This window comes from Poeciliopsis prolifica, unplaced genomic scaffold, assembly GCF_027474105.1.
Source record: "Poeciliopsis prolifica strain line A6 unplaced genomic scaffold, Auburn_PproV2 SCAFFOLD046, whole genome shotgun sequence".
Taxonomy (NCBI): domain Eukaryota; kingdom Metazoa; phylum Chordata; class Actinopteri; order Cyprinodontiformes; family Poeciliidae; genus Poeciliopsis; species Poeciliopsis prolifica.
In genome coordinates, this window is record NW_026562421.1 from 3,746,140 (window position 1) to 3,770,000 (window position 23,861).

General features: G+C 38.2%; 1 pseudogene; it reads right to left on the reverse strand.

Annotated features, from left to right (window-relative positions):
• LOC129377128 (nucleolar protein 4-like) overlaps window positions 1–23,861 on the reverse strand; it is a 65,600-nt pseudogene that overhangs the window by 35,561 nt on the left and 6,178 nt on the right.

A 23,861-nucleotide genomic window follows, 5' to 3' on the forward strand; every position in this document is an offset into this window, starting at 1 on the left:
GAATCTGTTCACTTTAATATGAATCTGTTCACTTCAGGAGATATAAATAAACTCGGAAAGTGAGAGAAACTCGGACCTGCAGCAGAACCAGGCGCAGCTACGATTTCTGGGCTTCAGCAGAACATCCAACACAGCCACACACTGGATTAAATATTCTCTGATTAGTCGAAACAACAAGATGCAGGTCATCAGCGTCTGAGGCGTGTGTGTGTGTGTGTGTGTGTGTGGGGGTGTGTGTGTGTGTGTGTGTGTGTGTCCGAGGAACGCGTCACAGAGTCAGAAAGGAGACACGGAGACTGCTGTATCTCTGTCAACACACACATTCTGACCTTGCCTTTATGTAGAGTAAGCAGGTCAGATGTGTGTGTGTGTGCATGTGTGTTTTATTCTTTCTCACCTCACAGCGCAGTGAGGGTGAAGAATTCACACCAGATCTGTTTAATCCGCTTTAATACAACTCCAGTCCGTTTGCTTAGGAAGTCCGGTTTTAGCGGAGATGTGAACGAACTCTGGTCAATCTGCAAATCTACGGCTCAGTTCAGTTAAAGTGAACGGAGACCGCTCCAAAAGCAGGAAGCGGAGTACAGCATAGGGCATTCTGGGTAAATACAACCAAAGCAAAGCCGAGCGCTCGCTGTAGAAACGGCTTGTGGTATTTAGCAAAGAGTAAAGCAAAATCCTCGAACCGCTAAACTCTGAACCGTCCCCATTTTAGTTTATATTTGTTGAAGAAGGAAGTTGCACTGAGTGTCTTCAGTTTTTTTTTTTTAACTGATCTTTTTAAAAGGAGAATCAAAACCTGAACAGAAAAGATGTAATAGAGTATCTATTACATCTTAAAAGTGAAGCAGGTCAATGACATAGCCCTAGGAACACCGGCTGTAAGTGTCACACAATGGGAATGTTGAGGTTCTGGAAACATTATTTTATTTAAAAATAAAAATAAGAGCTGAAACGTCACATGATGCTTTTCTATTGACAATAAAATTACACAAATTGGAATTGCCAAAGTAAATTTTGGAACAATTTTTTTTTTAAGTTTTTGTGCTAGGTCGAGGTGGATTTTTTACCCTGACAGTATTTTGCATTTTGCAAAACTGCAATGGAAACACGAGTCACAGGATCAACAACCAGATGTTGCTACAAGTGGAAACAATGAAGAAAAACAGGAAGTAGTAGGAGAATGATGGCACATCATATTTTTTAATAACATATCACATAAACAAACTTATTCATCTGTGATTTTTATTACCCTTCAAATTTAATGGAAACACTGCAATTGCAAAATTGTGTTTTTTTTCACATCAGCAAAATATCGGCCAAATTTTGCGCACATTTCTAATGGAAAGGCAGCTGCTGTTGCTACTTTGGTTCCCAATCAAACGGTTCTACATACGTAGAGCCGTTCAGGACGACCACAAAGTTAAAGATAAAAAAGATTAACGACTAAAATAGTAAATGTTCAGTATATCTTTGGATTTTTATCCCTCTCTACCTTTGCGTCAACTAAAAAGGAAATTTCTGTGTATAAATTATATTTTTTCAAAGTAGTGCTAAATAAATGGATTGAAAACATTGTTCGAACTTTCTCAACCTTGGTTAAATAGTGACTCATAAAGAGAGTGAATTATTGTAAAGTGTTAAACAAGAAAACTTTGGCTTTAACAAAAGTTTTCCATTCGGTTTGACATAACAGGCGTGGGGAGCAAAGAGCAAACAGGGATGTTAAAGTCGAGAATGAAACATTCCTTACTGAGTTCTCATCTAACCGCCAAGTTTTTTATGCTTATTGATTCCTAAGGAAGCAAATTTTACAAAACATGAACTCATAAAGTCATGATGCCAATTTCAATACTTCAGAAATGAGAAATAGACCTGTGCATCGAGATAAATAAACTATTTACCCAACAAAAGACAAGAAATGAAATGCAGAACAGAATAATGGAAAGAAAATTTAATTTTAATTATAAGAAATTCAAAGAAATAAAATTAAATAACATTTTTAAAAAATGGCCAATATTTGGCAATAACTTCATGTTTTTGGTGACAGAAAAATGAAAAATTTCAAAAACCTCCTGATTATTGAGTCACATTCAACAGCAGTGCGCCGCTACCTAGCAACCACAACGGAACTCCGTCCGCTACCTAGCAACCACAAGGGAACTCCGTCCGCTACCTAGCAACCACAACGGAACTCCGTCCGCTACCTAGCAACCACAACGGAACTCCGTCCGCTACCTAGCAACCACAACGGAACTCCGTCTGCTACCTAGCAACCACAACAGAACTCCGTCCGCTACCTAGCAACCACAACGGAACTCCGTCCGCTACCTAGCAACCACAACGGAACTCTGTCCACTACCTAGCAACCACAACGAACTCCGCCCCCCACCTAGCCACCCAGGCAGAGGTCCAACACTTTTGGTCAGCTGTATGCGCTGTACAATGGCTGCTGGAAAAAAGTGTTTTCACTGCAAAAACATTAGATTCCAGTGTAACTGTCTTAATACACTTGAAATGTGATCAAATTAACTTACAAGCAACTTTTCAGCAAGAAATATAAGCCTATATGTTCGCTTTTCTTATTTCAAAGACAAAACTAAGTGATTATTTCACTTATAAACAGTACTTTTTTAAGACAACATTAAGGACTTTTTTACTTAAAACAAGCTGCTATTTCAAGCTAAACAGTTATTTGTCAATTAGTTTTGTCTTGTTTCAACTGTACGAACACTAGAAACTAGACCAAAAATAATTGGTAAGATTTGGTGCTTTTGCAGTGTTATTGACTTATAATCCAGAAACCACTTGCTGAATTCTTATTGGGTGTGCAGGAGGCTCCACTTCTGCTTTTCAAAGGTGTACAGTTGAATAATTGCGCATCTGTTTGCGAACATTTTCATGTACAAGTGTAAACATTGAATTTAGGTGGCGTGGCCAGCAGCAGATTATTTGGATATAAAGTGACAGAGACCCTTAAACAGCTCAGCATAGGCAGAAGTGAGCAAACTAAAACCCCACAGAAAATGTGACTGAAATGTTTTGAGTAGTCTAGTACTATCGAAACCTGCTCAAAGAAGTGTAATAGGTCACTTTTAATGACTATTTAGAACCAAAAAAACTGAATAAAAGTAGTTTGAATCATAAACTTATAGAACTTGTCCAACCAATCAAAGGAAGCAAGTCGTTGGTGAACCAGTGGAGGAACTCGGCTCCGTCAGGCAGCCTGTGACCGGTCAGTCTGTCACAGCAACAGGGGCACAGATAGTGGAGATTAGCGGCGTGTCCAACACTCTGCGCAACACTTAATCCGGTCAGTCACAAATCTGCCTGAAGCAGGACGATTAACCTTTTCCCCTCCAGGAAGCAATCCGAGGAAAACACGGCCGGGATTAGTCCAGCAAAGGTCACGCTTGGACCATGTTGGCGTCGCCCAGCAAGCGCTGCTGAGCTCCTTCGACTCGCTGCTCACCAACCCGACACTCACCTCAGAGCCGTAATGGAGATGAACCTGAACGCCACGCTGCTGTTCTGTAAACTGACACTGAATTATCTTTAAACTGTCGTTATCCAGGGTTTACACAGAGAGATTGGGTCAAAGGACGCAGAACAAATCTCCAGGCTTAAAGCTCCTCAGACCCATTTAGAGTCCTTTATCTAGCTGCTTCAGTTTCAGGGCTGATTTAACCTCTGCTTGTTTCAAACATGAGAGACGCAAGAAGGACAAGTTTAAAGAAACACCTGCAAGAGAAAAAATTCACATAAACTACTGACTCTAGAGGAGACTCCAAACCCAAATCAAGCTTTCTCCATCTGAACAGAAACAAAACAGAAAGTTATTGTCTTTGGACCTAAAGGGGAACAATCTAGAGTTATAGATCTAGAGTCAATGCACAGCTTCAGTTATTTCAACTGGAAACCAGAGATCTGGCTGAAATCTGGACCTTGAGAGCCACATAAAGATGGTTACAAAGTCGGCCTTCTATCACCTGAAGAACATTTCCAAGATTAAAGGACTAAAGTCTCTGCAGGATCTATAGAAACTCATCCATGCATTTGTCTTTAGTCGCATCAGTTACTACAGAGCAGATTGGTGTCTGGTTCTGCTCTGCATCTCCAGAACCAAACATGGAGAAGCAGCTTTCAGCTTCTATGCACCACAAATCTGGAACAAACTTCATGAAAACTGCAAGAGACGAAACAATGAGTTCCTTGAAGTCAAAGGAAAACTCCCCTGTCAAGAGTTACTGCTGATTAATAATGACTGAAACACATTTTCCAAAGAATCATAACAAAATGCTCCCATAAACTGGTGGGTCTTTGCCTTACCAGAGGCACGACAACAAAGTTTCAGACTAAGCATGGAGGGGAGGATGTGCGGTTCGTACTGGTTTACGACCTCTACTTCCTGTTAGTTACAGCGTCAACATCTGACGAAATTACGTTCTGCACAGCCTGTGGATGGAAACATGGCAACTTTGGACTTTCTTTTCTGCGTCATTTTTAAAGAATGTCTAAAATGACAAAATGACATTTTAGTTGCTCACTCAAAATTTTTACATTTACATGATTTGTATATACTTTTTTGATATTATAAAAGTTTGCTCAAAATTCAAATGACTATATTTGTTTCCTTTCTTTGCAACATTTTTAAAGTTCTCAAAATGTGCATGTCGATTGGATGAAAGAGTAGCTTTCATTGATTAATTATCACTTTATTTTTTACCTTTAAAACAAATTTCTGCTTATTTTGTCATTTTCTAATACTGGCAACAAAATTTCTGTCTTTGTGTCCATTCTAGAGTAAAACAACAAAAAAAGTGGAAAATAAAAATGACCAGATGCATATAATCTGAGCTGTGAAGGAACTGCTCCAAACGTAAGGAGGAAGAAAAGCGAAATCAGGAGCTGCAGACAGAAATAGAGAGCGCCTCCCATCCAGAGGAGAGAGGAAGAGGAGATTAGCGCTCCATCTTCCTCGGCCTCCTGTCGTGCTTATGGCCAGGTCAGGGAAAACCGGAGTTATTTTGGAGCGGAGGGAAGCCGAGTCGATCCTCGCATAGGGATTTATCTGAGGAGAGTCTCTTCTCGTCCTCTTAACGGCAGAGAGGGACATTTTAACCCTTCGTGTGCCGCAGGGTTTTCATTTCCCCGAGGCCGGCTGGAGCTTCATCCCAACGCTAACGCAGGAGCCTCCACTGTGTGAAATCAAACCTGAATTCTCATCTGAATGTGCTGACTTCACACGTCAATATTCAGACGCCTGATTCAGCAGAACTCAGCGTTTGACCTTCAGTTGTAAAAGTGGCAGATCAGAGAATATTCACCACAGAAATGGATCGAACGTTCAGAGCTGGAATCAAAACATAAACACAGAGAAACGCTCGTTTTTACCAGCAGGGAGCCTGAAGTCGCTCCGCTCTGCCGTTTGGACAAACACTTCTCCCGCCAAAAGTCGCTGAAATGACTGAATTTCTCAGTTCTGGATCAAATTCGGCACCTTGGGATGCAGCGCTCTGCATCCCAAGGAGGTGAGTGAGTTAAAGGATTAAAGGTTTTCCCTCAGAAAACTAACTACACATGTTGGTGGAGGAGTTTATGTGTCAAAAAAATTAAACATTTAGAGAAAATTTGAAAATATGAGCAGATAATTATGTGTTATTGAAAGACATGATACTGAAACACCAACTGCAGAGCCTTAAAAGAGGCAAGTAAAATAAAATATAATTAAAATAAATGCATTTTTGCTAAACAATAATTAATTAATCACCCAGTAGATCTTAAAGTAAACTACGTAATGTTGGTCATATTTAAATTAAAAGAAATATGGGCAATGCTGCGTATTTGTATGCTTGGATAATATATTCTTTGTATAAACTGTTCTTCTGTATTCCTAAATCCTCCCATTTGGTTTAGTAATGGCTACCGCTTGGTGCAGTATCATTATTAATTGGCTGTTTTTTACCAAGGACTTATGAGGAATACTCTGATTGGATGAAAAAGACCAGTCTGTGATTGGCTGGTAGCCTTCGCTGAGTTGCTAGTGCGTTTCATGCTAGTGTGTGAAGTGTAAACAGACAACACCTCACATTATTCATTCAGAGAAATATGCACTCTCATCAATCTCACCACGCTCCGGTAGGTGGCAAGAAGTCACGCAGAAGGTTGCTTCTACCACATGCTAACGTCTATGGTTGAATAATATATTCAAGTTAGGAGCCATGGCCAGCTAGCCATGGCTCGGCTATTGTTAAAATGTTGTCACTGTGGCGCGTTTTTCTCAGGTAAACGAGCGGCCGCATTGGCCCCTCCATTGTTCCTGGGATCATTTATGATGTCGCTTTATTTGGTGAAGTTGCTAGCGCGAGCCAGGACTCGTATTGAGCGAGCATGAGATATAAACACACAACTCCACAAGTTATTTTTTGTTCACAGAGATGTATGAGCTCAGATCAGTCGAAATCAGAAATTCATTAAACAAAATGTGAAAAAGTAAATTATACCTGGTGGTGTTCACGGGTCTTTAAGTCAAAATTCTAAGAAAAAAAGTGTTTGTTTTTTTACTTTTTGGCTCTAATGCTTTCTGTAGAAATTTTCAGATTATTTTGAGTCTAACAGAAACGGTTCCAGAACCATAACAATAAATTAAATCAAATTTAATCAGGTCTGGATATGTAAATTAAAATGACAGTCGATTTAAATTTCAATTTGGTTCCAAATAATAAAAGAATGAAATAATCTCCAAATTCTGATGTTAGTTTCCTAAATCTGACTTTTTTTCCCCTCAGAATTATGATTTCAATATGTCACATAAAATACAATAAAAAGAAATAATAAATCAGATGTGTTCAACAAGTCACCTGTCTGTCATTAAACATGGTTTCTCCCAGGTGTCCTTTTGTCTTTAAGTCAGGGGAAAAAAGAGATTTAGTAACATTTTTGGCCCTAAAGTTCTTTCATAGAAATCTACTGGTTGTTTGTGTTGAACTTAAAATAGTTTCAGAACCAAGGCAACAAATTAAATAATGTAATCATGTTTTGAAAGTTAAATTGACCGGAAGGTGGTTTTTATTCTCATTTTGACTTGTTGCCTTCATGATATTAGTGTCGATTCACAACTAAAGACACAACACGCAGAAACACGCAGGCTGTCTGAATGCTCGGCACGCGGCGCCGATTGGTCCTCAGTGCGGTGCTTGGTCATTCCTTAGCAACCACCCACCCATCATCCACCCCGCATCCATCCACGGGCGCACGCGCATCAATTAAAAGCTCGCGCGGACGTCCCACGGACACACCGTGGCGCGCGCCGGAGCAAGCCCAGAACAATGTGAGCACGCGGGGCAGCAGCACGCTCATGAGCAGCGATGATGATGATGAAGATGAGGATGATGAGCCCAGAGCCTGGCTGCCGCAGGACGGAGCGGCCCGGTGAACCCGAGCCAGCAACAACTCCTCACGCAAACAAGCCGGCGCTAATTAGCGCTCCGTTTGCGGCTCTGGAGCGATCCGAGCGGAACCAGCGGCTCAGGCATGCGGGAAGCACCCCGGAACACACACTGATTAATAAATAATAAAGCGCATGCCGAAGACGCCTTCTTACCTTCACTTCTCCGAAATTACGACCATCAACCTCCGCCGTGTAATTTTATCTGTTTTTTATCTCTAAAAATGTTTATTCTCTCGCTTTCTGCGGGTTTTTCCTTCTATGGAGTGAATTTAAATGGACAGTATATGCTGCTGTACACAGGCAGGGAGTGAGCGCACTCAGCGGGACCCTCAAGACTCGGTGGCAACCGGAGGGGGCGTGGCCACGGCTGATGACATCACGGGGGGCGGGTCAGCACGCGAGAGGAGGGGGGCGGGGGATGTTTATCTACAAACCAGAAGAGACTCATTCCTACGAGCTACTTCCGCTTGTTGGGTCCAAAACACAGGAGAAAAACAAACAGACGGAGGAAGTTTATGGTAAAACTACTCAGATAAAATTTATTAATTTTGATTATTTAGCAAATAAGATTTTTTTTTAAAAAAATAATGGTTCATTTAATAATTTATTTGTAACTCAGTTTTGAACTAAATATTTAAATACCAAACTAAATATCTCCAAATTTAAATTTGGCTAGAATACTATGTAATTAGCTTAAGCTAATATTTAACCAGAAAGCTAAATAATTAGCCAGACTAATTAACTGATTTGTTTATTTCTTTGGATTAGTAAAAAAAAAAATTTTTTAATTTGAGCACACAATATTTAATTTTCTATGCATTTATCTTCAAACTAAAGCATTTAGTTTGAAGCTAGTTATTTAGATTCAAACAAAATATTAAGATGCAAACTAAATATTTAATTTAAAGCTATTTATTTTGAGGCTAAATATTTAGTTTAACATATTGCGATCCTTCAAAATATTTACCTCAACTAAGCTATTTTATGCAAGGCTGAATACTAAGATTATTTACTAAATATTTAGTTTGAAGCAAAACATTTATGCTTTAAGGCTTTGAGAGTACATATTTATTTTGAAGCCAAATGTCCTGCAAGCAAAAATATTGAGCTTGTTCTCTAGTTTTAAGCTATTTAATTTTAGGTTAAATACTTAGCTTGTTAACTATGTATTTAGTTTAGAACTACATGTTTAGTTTGAAGGACATTTCACACATTGGTGGACAATAAAACTTTTTCCTATCTTTTTACACTAAAAAAGTAAATTGTAAATAATTGTTTACAAAATATTTAGCGTTATTTAGTTTATTGTTTCTAACTAAATATTTTGTTTTACGAGTTTTAGAGGTGAAATATTTAGCTTGCTTACGAAATATTTAGCCTCAATCTCCACGTTCAGCTCTGAATTAAATATTTAATTTGAAATGTTTAGCATGCAAACTAAATATTTATTTTTAATCAATTTAGTTTGAGGCAAAAATATTTTGCTTGCTAATGAAATATTTGACTTCACACTATGTATTTTTCTTGTGAACCAGATGCTGTATTTAGTTTTAAGTAGATTAGTTTAAGGCTAAATACCGTTTGCTAATTTAGTGTTTGGTTTAAAACTAATTATTTAGTTTGCAAGTGGCTGCAATTTTGACTTAGTTTTCTTTAAAAATGTGTCATATTTCTGCTCTGTGTGTCTTTTTGCATTCATTTTATTTTAAATCTCAATTTTTATCATGCCTACTTGATTATTAAAAGCTCAGGTAAGTATTTATTGCCAAGATGAAATAAAGAAGAAAAAGCATAATTTGTACAACTAAAAGAATAAATATTTCCATAATTGTTGTTAAAGATACAATGGGAACATGTTGGGAGAATATTTAACATTAGGATGGACCACTGTTTTTATAAGTATGCGCCCCAGCTGCCCCCTACAGTTGGAGGGTGGAAGCACAGGCTGGGTTAAAATGAGTCAATGCCCAAAAACAGTGAATTATGCTGCAGAATATTGTTCATTAGCAGTGAAACAAAAAGAATAATCCCTGACTGGCTGCCGCTCTGGTGAGCACAGACCAATAAAGCAGAAACACCATGGAAACAGAGCCGCATTAAAGCTCCTCTGGGCTTTAAGTTCATCCACTGTTTCCCACCAACCTCTTCTGCACAAGTGTTAACAGTTTGTTTATCCTAATCCTTATTTCTGCATTTATGTTTCATCTGGTCAGGGAAGGGGAACCGGTTTGACCTCCATCAGAAAGGGAAAGTCTGCAGTGAAACAAAGCTACTGTTGCCTTTTGTGTCAGTAAACAGTAAATAAGGAGCATTTGGAGCACAGAGGGGATTTTCCTAGCAGCACCGTTTCCATGGCGTTTCTGCTTTATTACAAGGAGATCACCGGAGGATCACAGCAGATGGCCGCGACGATAGGGCGTGTCAAAGGTCACGCCCCTGGCGGAAAGGCAACAACACTTTTGATGGAACTTTTTCTTACTAAAAACCAGATATTATTTATTCAATTCCTAAAATTATAAAATGTTAATGCTAAAGCTGTGAAATATTTCTTTTCTTGATGTCAGAACAGCAGAATTAATTTTTATTTTGGTTTGATTATACTTCTCCTGTTCAGCATCCTGCCGTTGTCTACGCAGTCAACGTAGCAGCGCTTCGTAACTGTCCAATCTGACCAATAGAAACGCTCGAACTTTCCCCACACCGGCCAATAGAAAGGCTGTTGCTAACGTCCACTCGACAAGTAGAGGTGCGTTTTCCCGCCACCGTTCGGAGGAAGTCCCGCCCCCACAAGAGCGGAAATCAGATTTACGTAAAGCTAACGAAATATCTTTTTTAAATAAATAAAATCTTTTAAAAATGTAATTATAAAAAAACTTTGAAAAACAATAAACAAAAATAAAATCTGAAAACATACTTTGAAAAAATAAAATTTGAATTTTTTTTAAAAAAGTAAAACTTGAAAAAATAGTAAGTTTCATAAATGTCTGTTCAACTATTGCATCCATGTTGTAAGTTACTCTCAAAATCTATTTTTTGACAAAGGTCTTTCAAAGATTCATTATTTTAAATACATTTTAACATAAGCTCATTTTTAAAAAATGTTTTCAAAAGTAAAATAAAACAACTAAAGCTTTGAGGGAATGAAGGAACTTTACAAACTAAACATGCACTTTGGCCGTGGTCAATTCACAATCTTCACAATCTTCTGTGGATTATAAGTCCAAATTATTCTCGGAAAATGTATTTATTTTCTGATTCTTTAAAGTAGAGCACATCAAAATATCGAAACAAAAATGCAGCCCAGAAAACTTTGATACTGAGACACTATACTACTTGGCATGCTATTTGCTGCCAATCCAGGAGCTCCATTTGTTTTCCTTGGTGCTGATTGGCTAGAATGGAGCTAAGAGACACTGCAGATGTTTGCTTCTGCGCTAGCAGTCTCTACAGTGTGTATTAGTGCACATTAATGTATGTTAATGCAAGTTTGACCTCTCAAACACCAGTAAACTTTAATTTAGTAAAGAACATTTGACACTGGAACTAGAGGATATTTCAAATATCCAGAATAAAACACAAAAAACAAAAACAATAAACAAAACAAGGATAAAAAACACACACAACCAAAATTGTAAATTAAATGGATTATGTGTCTGTAAACAAAATCTTAATCATCAGAATGAAAATGATCAGTTTATGATGCAATTAATTGATTAATTGCTAATTGCGACAGATTTAGGTATTTGAATTATTAAGATATGCAGCTATCAATGTTTTTAGTATTGGCAGACTATTGTGGTTCCAGGGATCCACTGTGTTAGTGTAATTTTGTTTCAGACTTTCAACCAGACCTTATTCTGACAGTGTGTCTCACCTCTACACACACCCACACACACACCCACACACACACACACACACACACACACACACACACACACACACACACACACACACACACACACACACACACACACACACACACCCCTCCTCCCTAAATTAATGAAACGTCTTTCCTCTGGAGGTAGCTGCAGTAATAGGCAGACGGAGGGAGGCCACAAATAATAATGAAGCATGTCATTCTTTTAATTCCTCCTCTGAACTCCCTCCCCCCACAAAATAAACATCCCTCACAATCAGAGGCACTTTTTCTCTTTTCTCCATGTCCTTACACCCATCTCTTTATCCCTCCACACCAGAACCTCCGCCCTGCTGTCTTCCCTCTCTTCATGGTCTCTTCTCCTCTCGCTCCTCAAACATTTCCACCCTTTCACCACATCGTCTACACCCCCCCACTGCCAGGAAGCACGCTGGCTAATTTCCTCCTCTTATTGAATTGGGACGAGGGGCGGATGGCAGGAGAGAAAGGGATGGGCCAAATGTCAGAGGCCTGGGATGTGTGTTAATGGAAACAGTGGAGCACTTGGACACCTTCAGTCTACGTTGGGGTTCATTTTAGCTGCATTTTCTCACGTTTTTGGACTTTCTGGAATTATTATAAACTAAAGATAGAGCTGTAAAATGTTCATTACTGGTAAACACGTGAATAAATCCAAAACATACAAACACAACAGAAAAACACTGCAAATGAAAAATAATGCAACCACAGAAAATAGAAGCAAATAGCAAAAACATCAACAATCATCAAATGCTGCAAATTCGTTCCACAAATTGGAATATGTGTTTTGTTCAGGCTGAACCGCATTCTGGAGGATCAATCGCTCAGCTAGCTAAGCTAGGTTGGTGGTTTCAACTAACTCACTCACTCTGGTTACCTAGCAACAACCTGCTGGTTACCTAGCAACAACCTGCTGGCTAACAAAACAGTTTAAAGTCCCCCTAACCTCGGTTACCTAGCAACAACCTGCTGAGCAACTGGAGCAGCAGCAGTTTTAAAGTTTCACCTCATAACCGCTTAAAAATGAAAAACAACGTAGTTTAGAGAAAACTGTGGATACAACAGGAAAGGTTATGACACCAGTTTGGTTGTATTTAAGATATTTAAAACAAAATACTAATTTATAATTATCAATATCGACTAACATAAAAAGCTAATATTGTGATGCGTTTTTCAGCCATAATGTTCAGCTCTATATTACATACGCAGTCTTAACCACTGCATAACAATCTCAGACTAAATCCTTTATTAGTCAGATTTTAATCCCTGTGAGCTTTACACGTGAAATGCTCAGAAAAAAACAATCAGGGTATATTTAATGGGCATGGAAATTAATTTCCAGAGTAAAAAATGAAGCTAGAAGTAAAAGCAGGAATGTGTCTTTCTCCTGGTGAGATATTCAGCTTTATCCTCACTCCCACATAAGAACAACTTTGACAAAAGATGGTGACCTTCCCTTGTTGAGAGCGCTCTGGACGCTGAAACACACACTGCATGATTCTGTACGGCTGCGTCAGGGTGGACATGTACAGACTGCACATGGAGGCACATCCTCGCACTGTTAAAGCTGCTTTAAGGTCACAGAAAAAAAATATTCTGAGAAAAAAATCCTGAAGGACAACTGCAGTCTTTAAAAAAGATTCTGATGTAAAACTTAAATTAGTTATGTAAGGATGAAGTTTATCAGACAGAATATGAATATCTTCTACTGAGTTCACACAATTTAAGGTTTTGTGGTTTTTATCAAAGATGTCACACATTAAATAATGTTTCATATGCAATTTATACCTGAAAATATTTGAATTGTTTTTCTATGCCTCAATGCAAAAAACACAAGACCTTATGAAGTATTTTGTCTAGTTTCTTGTGCAAATGTCAAACTGAAAATAAGATAAAACTAAATTACAAGTATATTTTTCCTCGAGATGTAGGAGATTGTTTTAAGTCAGTAATTCAAGTACCTTCATATTGCTAAAACATTAAACAATAAAACAGATGATTCCACCCCTGTGTCAGCTCAGCTAATAGCAACGGTAGCTAATGTACCACAGCAATCACTTATTAATAATCACAAAATAACCATGAAGTTGAAAACATAAAACTGTAAAGGACTGAATGTTTGTGTGGGAAATGTTGGAGTGTTATTTGGTCTTGAGTCCTGTGACATAAAGGCGTTGTGGTCAGTATATGTCTGTGACTTTGTATTATTACATATTTAGTTATGCGTGTAATACTTTTTATTATTATTGGACATATCTAACTCGATGTACATTTTAAGTTTACAACTGAATGACAATAAAATCTGTTATATTAAACCAAACCTCAGAAATGGTTACGCTTCATTTCGGATGATTTAAAAAGACAGTAACAGCAGAACTGGTCAGCTTCTCTCTGTAAATCAGACCGGTGATCCAGAACCACTTCAGCAGCAACATGTTCAGTTTATCAAACATCCGACTCGGCTCAGGTGGTTCAGGTGAGATTTCAGGTCAAACTGTTTATTGGCGAGAGTTAAATTTAAGGGGAGGATTCTAGCACTATTTTAGACACATTTTATGTGTTATGTGTGTGTTTGTGTGTGTGAGACATGCAGACAGAAAGACGTATCGGCATTCCAGAGTAAATTGGCACTTCGCTGTTCATCTCTCTCCTCGACTAATTAACTCGACGCTCAGAGGCTTCGCTTAATTGGAAAGAGCTCAACCCTCGCTTCCCCTGTACGACACCACGGCTCCAACACGCCAACACACACGGCGACCAAAGCGAGTGTGTGCGCAGCGCGCCGATAGCCATGAAGAGCCGCAGGAAACGACAGCAGCTCTGCCCTCCCCAACATGGAGTCCAGCTTCAGTGTTTAACCGTCACCGATTTCGGTTTAATAATGAGACGGAGAGCAAACGGCTCAGAAAGATACGGTTCAGTTCCACGCATCACCAGCATGGATGCCATTTTATCTGGTGATTTATTGAGACAGCAGTCTGCTGTGATTTTAACCACAGTAATTGTTGTAACATTACAACATTGCTTTTTCAAACAGAAAACTTCTGTTTTTTTACCAAAAATAGAACAAAACACAAAATCTGAGCAAGTATTTTTGTCTTGTTCCTATTGCAAATGTCTTGGTTCACTTTAAATAAAACAAAAATAACTTAAAAATAACTTTTCAGCAAGACAGGAGCTTATTTTAGGTCAATAATTCCTTAATATTGATTGAAAGTGCCAGTTCCATTGGCAGTTTATTTCATTAATAATTTTTCCCATGGAAAATCTGTTATAATACTCACAGCTCAGGGATATACACTGTCTATTAACTAAGTATTTAGTTTAAAATTAACTATTTAGTTTCAGGCTAAATACTTAGTTTGAACATTAACTATTTAGTTTAGAGTTAAAAAAGTTGCTTGTTTGCATTTATTTAGTTTTATGTTATATATTAGCTTCTAAGCTACATATTTAGTTCTGAACTAAATATTTGTCTTCCTAACTAAATACTGACCTTTAAGCTAAATATTAGTTTGAGGCCAAGAATGCAACTTGCTAACTACATATTTGGCTATAATCTAAATATTTAGCTTGCTTAGTATATAGTTAGTTTAGAGCTAAACACTTAGTTTGAAGTCACATTCTTAGCTTGGTAAACAAAATATTTAGCCTGGAGTTAAATATTTAGATTGTGGCTAAGTATATAGCTTGATAACTACATATTTATATTGCTAACTAAGTACTTGGTATAGCGCCAAATATTTAGTTAAGGTTGGCTATCTTTGTATTTAGCTCTACTTTAAACGTTTATCTAAAAGTCAAATATTCCATTTGCAGTTAAACATTTAGTTTGAGGTTAAATATTTATCTTGCTGACTGATGTTAATTTCTGTTCCTAATTCATCCTTTGGTATCTGAACATTGCAACAAAAACAAACAAACCAACATCAGTTTTCCAATAATTTATCTCACGTCCTGTAAACTTTGTGTTTATGAGAGAGAAATAAAATACTAAAACTAATTCTGGTTGAGTAAAACACGGGTTTGTCTTCTCCTTCTTTAAACCAGCAGGAGTTTAGTTTCTTCCTGGTTTCCTCCCGCTCATCTGTCACTAACAATCCCTGAGTGGACGGAGAAACTTCCCTGACCTCTGACCTGCTCTGATTGGCCCCAACCAGAACCGCTGCCGGCGGGCTGCAGGGAACCAGAACCCACCTTGTTGTTGTTGCTGTTGTTGAGGAAGTGCAGCTTCATCTGCTTCATGTAGGTGGTGGTGAGAGGAACGTTGAAGTCGATGACGTCTGAAACCAGAGAGCTGGGTCTGTCGTTCTCTGGTGGGAAAACACAGAAATTAAAAGAGAGAAACCAAACAGCTGCTCAGGACGCGGAACTAAACAGCATGAAGCAGAAAAACAGGACTGAAGCAAAAGATGAAGGACAACAATCTACTCTCCTGTGAACTTTAATTTTCCAATCTACTTATTGTTTTGTCACTTCATGTAATAAAAGGACTTTTGAAACAGCGGATTAAGATTTTTCTGACTTGTTTTAGGAGTTATTTAATTTCTGGATGTAGCTGTGCAAAACCAGACTCCACACTGCAAAAACAGAAAATCTTACCAAGTATTTTTAGTCTAGTTTCTACTACAAATATGTTAGTACACTTGAAATAAGAAAAAACTAAGAAGTAGGAGATTGCTTTAAGTCAATAATTCCTCAATTTTGGCCTTTTGAACGAAAGAAATTAATCAAAATATCTGAGTTTTTTCTTTCCAACATTTGACTTTGAGCTCAAAGATTTTCTGTTAATTTAAATAAAAAATTTATGTCAAAATGTCTGAGTCTTTTGTCGCAAATATTCAACTTCTGGAGCTCAGAAATTACAAAGTTATTTTGAAGAAAATTTGAAAATAGTCAAAAAATTTTATCACAAATTTTAAACTTTTGTCCATAATTCCTTTATGTTGCTGAGGAAGTACCATCAGTTTATTTAAATTACAAAGTGGCAGAACGTCTTGTTCTTCATCCATTTGATGGTATTGTTCCTGCGGTCCGACCCGCTGATGCCGATACCAATTAACCAGAACCAGTCCGCTCCAATTAATGGCTTTTAATAATTCACAGCTGAACTTTACAGAAGACCCTCTGCATAGAGAGGAGTGTGTGTGTGTGCCAGGTTTTTATATCTTTATGGGAACCTACGTCTGTCTGCAATGTGGGGTTATGGGGACCATTGGTTCTTGGGGGGACACTTTCTTGATTCCCATGAGGGAAATTGTTGTTTTTAGGTTAGTGGTTAGGTATGTGATGGGTAGGTTTAGGGTAAAAGTTAAGCTAAGGGTTAGGCTGTAAAAATTAATGGAAGTCAATGTGAAGTCCCCACAAGTGATGAAAACACGACTGTGTGCTCGTGTGTGAACCCCCCACAGCGTTTGAGATGATTAGCTGCTCCCTGTCTGAGTGACACAGTGTGCGTTTCTGAAAACGCACTGATTATTGCAGATATAAACTGATTCTGACGAGCACAGGGTGAAAAATCAATTTGATTGATTTTATGATTTGTTTTTTTTGCACCAACTCTACAACGAAATACAACAGTTGAGCAAAAAGTTTTTAGTTTTAATTACAAGAAAAAAGTCACAGGACAAAAGCATGAAAATAATACGAGAAAAAAATCCCAACATTACAAGAACTATCACAAATAAATTTATAAATCTAAAGTGAATAATGTTATACTACTTCTACTTAATATAAATATTTTTAGCAAATTGCCGTCAAATTATTATCAGCTCCGTAACTTTGGAATAGTGGAAACGAGTTTATTTCTAATAGTGAACCAAACCGATTGAACTTCAGTTCCTGACTACTCAAAAGCTTTTTTCTCATTAAAACAACCTTTTTCTTGCAATTTTCAGACGTTTTTCTGGTAAAATTGTATCTTTTTCCTGCTAATTTCCGACCATATTCTTGTAATTAAACAGAAATTCTTGTAGTCCGGTGCCAGTACTCCATCATTCAAGTAAAAGAAGGAATAATTGAAATATTTTCCGACATTTCTACTGTAAAAAAGAAACTGAGCAAAGAAAAAATTGGAAAAAAAACTCAGAAAACTCAGATATTTTATTTTTGCCTTAACTCTTATGAACTCCAAACCAAAACAACATCAGAAATACAAACTAATTCTTTGTTAAATTGCTCTGGAGTTTTTTTTTTTTCTGTGATTTTGTCCCCATACCGTGTGTCGCTCTGACCCAGTGAAAAATGATCCTGTTTTCTGGGCCATTTTCATTGTTAAAGCCATTAATTAGGCTAATTGAGGAGAGAGACGGGACACTCCAATGACTCCTTTATCTAATGAGGGATAAGGATGCATGGGGGGATGGAGGGAGATAATGACAGGAGGGAGGAAGAGAGAAACGGGAAAAACACACAAAGAGTTGCTGGAGGCCAAATTCAGGATTCAGGGACAAAAAAATGGAAAAAAGAGGGAGAACCACCAGAGACAGGTGAGTTTAGAGAAGAAAATCTCTGAAAAATGAGTCGCTCCAATGAGGCTGAGTGATAAAATATAAAACCAGATTCCCCGCTTCACATCTACTCAGAAACTCGACTGGAGCCACCAGACAATCCGGCACGCTCTGCTGTAAAATGGAGCAGCGTCAAGTTTTAGCGGTAAATGAAAGTGATACAAATCACAGACAGACGCATAATTACGACGGCGTGTTGGAGTCGCTGCAGTTAGAACAAAAACGGGCAAAAAGTGAAAATTTATTTTCTAACCAACCCAAAAAGTCAAATTTGTGACAAGTTTGAAGATTAATCTAAAAAAATTTCTGGAAAAAAATGCTTTTTTTAACTTTTGAAACTAAAAAAGTTTTTCTACAAAATTTCTGTTTTTTTTTTTTTTAAGGAATGATGTTCTCATAATTACATAATTTTAATGCGTTAAAAATATGATGAATTGTGTCAAATTTTATTATTTTGTACAAACAAAGGTTCCGCCAGGAACCCTTATAATGACGCGTTTCTGGTGGCCCTGTAAATCTGACGCAGACATGAACAATGGCGGACGAGCTCATGTCTTTCGCCTCATCGGGGGTTAATTTATCCTTCAGAACGATCTGATTGGACGTTGAACAGAATATTCATGTGTCCATGTTGCGCTAACAGCAGCAGCGTTGTTAGCATTAGCATCCGAGCTACTGAAACTGGTGGTAGGAAAACAGAACTACACTTTCCACATAGGAACTGAACAGAGAAGGAGTATTAAAAAAAAGGGACAATAATTATTCTCCCTTCATTTTTGGACCTTTTGTGGAGGTTTGAAGTGTCACTGATTATTGTTATAATTGTTTTGTTGGTTTGTTGTCTCTTTTTCTGTTTCTTTTGAGAACTTTATTTATTTATTTATTTTGGTATTATCATAATTATTATTATTATTATTATTATTATTATTATTATTATTATTGCCACTGTAATAAATAGCAGTATCAACAAATCTCTTTGCATCATTTGTATTAATTAGTCACCCAATCATGACTCCATGTCGTACCTACTTCTGATTCTACAAACTGGTTAACACGACACCTCGCAGTCAGATCTGCACATCTAAAGAAAATGTTACATATTTCAGTGTGGAACAGAAAACAGATGTGATTAAATATTTTGTAAAGTTTCTTCATTTCTGAAGCGGCAGTGACTTTCTCTCTCTCTCTCTGTGTGTGTGTGTGTGTGTGTGTGTGTGTGTGTGTGTGTGTGTGTGTGTGTGTGTGTGTGTGTGTGTGTGTGTGTGTGGTGTGTGTGTGTGTGTGTGTGTGTGTGTGTGTGTGTGTGTGTACCTTTGTAATCCTGTCCGGTGGTACTGATGTGCATCCTCTTCTGACATTCACCGCAGCTCATCAGGAAGCGAGTCACAGCCTCCCGGGCAGAAAGGCGTACGTCTCAGCAATCTGAGGCAAAAATAAAGAAAAGTTGAGTTTCATGTTGATGGAAAAACATCCAAACTTTACAGGATTTGAGTTGTTTTCACACAAAAATGAACCCAGAAAGACAGAAAATACATGTAGGAAATGTCCAGTCAGGATGCAGTTTGGGCCAGATGCAAACAGAGATGGCGAAGAATTTGATTTAGTTTGCACACAGAAACGCCTGCAACTTTCTGTTAGTACACTGCAAAAACACAAAATCATACCAAGCATTTTATCTGGATTGTAGTGCAAATATCTTACTGATCTTGCAAGAAGACAAACTAACTCTCAACTTTTTAGGTTAAATATAGGAGCTTGTTTTACATCAATAATTCTTTAATAATAATAATAAAAAAACTACTTCTATCTGCTGAATATTTTACTTACAATATGGGAAAAATGTTTTGTGATAAGTGAAATAATCTGGCAATGGAATTAAAACTATTTTATAAAGAAATTAATGACTTAAAATGAACTCTTATATTTTGTTGAAATGTTACTTACAAGTTAGTTTGACTTTTTTCAAGCTTTCTGAGATCCTTTTAGTAGAAACTAGACTAAAGATACTTTGTAAGATTTTATGTTTTTGCAGTGCATTTTCACTCTCCTCTCTGGAAAATGCAGAGATTTCCAGACAAACAGCAAAACGAGACAAACTTTCGCTTCAGTTTATAAAAATATATGTGAATAAAAGTGACAAATCACAAACCTGCAGAGGCAGATAATTATAGCAGTGCACTGGAGTCACTCTAGACAGAAAATAAATAAAGGAAAAAAACTCCCCAAAACTGCTACACCAGATCTCTGTCTTTCTCTTTCATTATAATTATACAATATTAAATAAATTGTTGATGAAGATAATTTCTTATGTTCTTTTATGTTACATTATTTACATTTTTATGAGAATGTAAATAACTTAATTGTTTATAGTGTCAGTTATTTATTGAACGTATCTAAAATAAACAGAATATATGTGGAAAAAATGTAAGGTAATAATTTGTCGAAAAGTTATGAAAAGGAAGCAATGAGTTTATTGGAGCTGTAGGTTCATGTTTTGCCCAGCAGAGGGCAGCATGAGCAGCTGTCTGAGGGAAAACACAGCTGACTGTTTTAGGTAAGAATAGGAGTGATTATGAGTTGTTCTTCAATGGTTTTTCTGCGTTATTTTCCCTTTGCTGTGACGCTGCACTAAATTAATAAAACCTATCTCTCCATGTTTCATTTAGTTAATGGAGAAAACTAATAAAATAAGTTTGTAATCCATTTTCCCAGCAGAAAACTTTTAAAGACAATTGGGAGCAAACAGAGCAAAACGTTGGTTCAGCTTCAGATCTGCAGGAGAGAAATCATCACTCAGGTGAGAAATACTCACGGCTTTGTAGGTCTTCTTCTGGCCGGCGTGTTTGGGAGTTTTTCCCGGATCTGGGCCGATCTCCACGTGCATGGCGTAAATTATATCAAAGAAATCCTCCACCACCGCCACCCGCTTCAGGGACGGTTCTCCGGCCGACACGCCGTCTGCACACTGGGGACAGGAAGAGGACAGACTTTAAAACGATATCCAGAAAGCAGAGCCAGCTGGAACACACTACGGAGAAAACATCTGGGTTCACCAGAAAAACCAGCTGGACCCCCGACCACAACATCAGCAACTACAAGCTTCGGCGTGGATGCCGTTACTGAGTGGAGAAGAGCCAAAAATAGAGACTCTCAGTTCTAGTTAAATGTGTAAAGTGAAAGACAAAATGTAAAGCTACAAAGTATTTACAATAATATAAAAATGAGGCAGCAACCAAATGAGGGAGCATCTACGTTCACCGGCGAATACACTCTTGTCTTTTCCAGCAGCATTGTACAGTAGAAAAACCAGCTGACCAAACTTGCTGGAGGGCATTAAACAATATTCTCATTGACACGTCTGGCATCAACATGGTGGAATCTATCGCTGTAGGATTAGCTTCTGCTAACTACCTTCTTGGTAGCGCCTAGCATTAGTGGAACTGTTTATGACAAACGCAACTAGCTTCTTAGTTAGCGATTCCAAAAAGTGCTTAAGCGAATAAGTAAAGATTTTATAATTTGACAGATGAATCTGAAAATTCTCACATCTGTTGACGAAACAAAGCTTTAAAAAAAAAACATTGAAAATTGAATAAACTTTATTTTCATGCCATAAAATTCAGGTGATATGAATTGACTTTTGAGAGAATATAAGATTTTTTTATCAACATTTTTAACTGTAAATTAAAGAAATAAAACAAATAAGATACAAAATTAACATCAGTGTCTCTAGAAAATCCCATCAAAGTCCAGAATGTTCACACAGGATGTTCAGAAATCTTTGAGAATTTATTCATTCATGTGAGATTCAAGTCATGTTTAACCGTAATAGGATCCGTGTGGGAAACATGAGAATATGCATGTTTCTAGGATGACAGATGATGAGAGGTTAAAGGTCATGAAGGCCTTCCTGTTGTGTTTCTGTAGAGAGTAAACTGGGTCAAACATCCAGCGGAGAACAAGCAGGGAACCTGTCTGCTGCGACACAGACAGCAGGTGTGTGTGTAGGTGTGTGTGTGTGTAGGTGTGTGTAGGTGTGTATGTGTGTGTGTGTGTGTGTATGTGTGTGTGTGCAGGTGTGTGTGTGTAGGTGTGTGTAGGTGTGTGTGTGTGTGTCCTCATCTTGGTGTAAAACATCTCATATAAACTCAGTGAACTGAAGTTCAATCAGTTTGATCTGATTCCTTCAGAGGTCGCCACTTAGCTTTTCCTAAATTATTTTTCCGGACATATAGTAGCTACTTCACTTGGATGTTTTGTAAACTTTCCGCTGGATAAGGTTTGACATTTAGTGGAACTAATACTTATGATTAGTGCTTTAGGGTTTAGCGCTACCAACTACTGCAAACCATGACCTAAAATCTGGTTATCTGATTTGTTTGATTATCTTAAACATTTAAGCAGAGCAGAAACAAACCTCTCAGGGAGCAAACCACTGATCCCGGTACTAAATATGAGATGCTTTGTTGTGGTGACATGTAACCTCAGACAGAGTAAGGTGCTTCTTCTGATTTGTATTTACAGTACAACGGGTCTGCACTGCCCTTTTCTAAATGCTTGCTAAATGAGAGCCTGAGTACCACATACACACACACACACACACACGCACACACACACACACACACATGCACGCATAAAGATTGGTGGTGATGCATGAAAAGCGAGGGCATGTTTGTCCTTCACTACGCCTGATGCCAACGCTTAATATGAAGCCGGACCAAAACACATAGCTGTTCATCCTTGACTTTAGGAGATCTGACTGGCATCTTCCTGCTTAATTAGCTTCTGACTGGCAGCATCAGATGGCAACAGAGTTTAGCAACAGAAGCTAAAATAATCAGAGAAAAATTAGAAGCCTTTCCAGACAGGAACAAAGATGGCGGACCACTGCAGCCTCCCCCTGCTTCTCCCCTGTTGCAGGGCTCATCACGGCCTGGGACTGTAGCATATGTGACAGCAGACACACACACACAGTGTGTATGTAGGTGTTGTGTGAGAGGTTGTGTTTCAGGGACGTTAAAGCAGGGCAGGCAGTCAGAACGCCCCGCAGACTTTCTACTGTGCCTGCAGAGAGGTCAGAGTCAGACGCACTGAGACAATGGAAAACCAAACAAACACGCCGCACAACGTGAACAGGCAAACACTCACAGATATTTATTAATTTGGTCTAAAGCACGGATCACAGATTTTCATTGACTTTTGACCCTTCTCAATGACGTCTGATTACTAAAGGTGTTTTCAAAGACTCGGTTCAGTAAATTTTCTGAGTCAACCAACCAAACACTTCGGTTTGGTTGGTCTGACTATTCCTCTGCTCGCCTGTGGGGGCGCTGCCCCAAGAACCATTGAAGGAAATGACACAAAAACTTCTGAAGCAAAACTTTCTTCTTCACAAAATGTTAACAAAAAGAAGCCGTCAGATTTTAGCAGTTGTAGGATTTTCTTTTGTCCTTGACAAAAGACAGCAAGTCATTTCTCCTGCTAGGCTAATACAGAACAAACCACAAGAGAAAGAGAAAAATGACAACTTACGCAAATGGAAATGATTGAGTTGGTTTTAATTTCTTTCTTAACCGACTGCGACAGGCCGACCAACAATTTTAAAATCTTGCCGTGTGAACCAGGAGTACCTTGAGAAAACCAACATCCTCAGGGAAACGTGTCTTTCTGGGTTTCAAACCCACAACCTTCAGCAGCGAGCGCTCCACCTTACAGCTGTCCATCCTTACAGAACCACCAGAACATAAAACCCATTTCTGTTCTTTTCGTAAAAAGGATCTCCTCTCTTCCCTCTGATTGCTTTCACCTCCACAAATTACCGTGTCAGCCTTTCATTTCCCATCTCGTTCTGGTTCTGACCCACCATCCCCGTCCATTTCCAAACCAGCCTGTTGCTACGATACTGAGCCCCTTCTCCCTCCTCCATCATTACCGCCGGCCGTCGTCCTCATCCAAACAGAAACGCGTCAGCCAGACACATGAACACATCCGCAAATCAAACTTTATC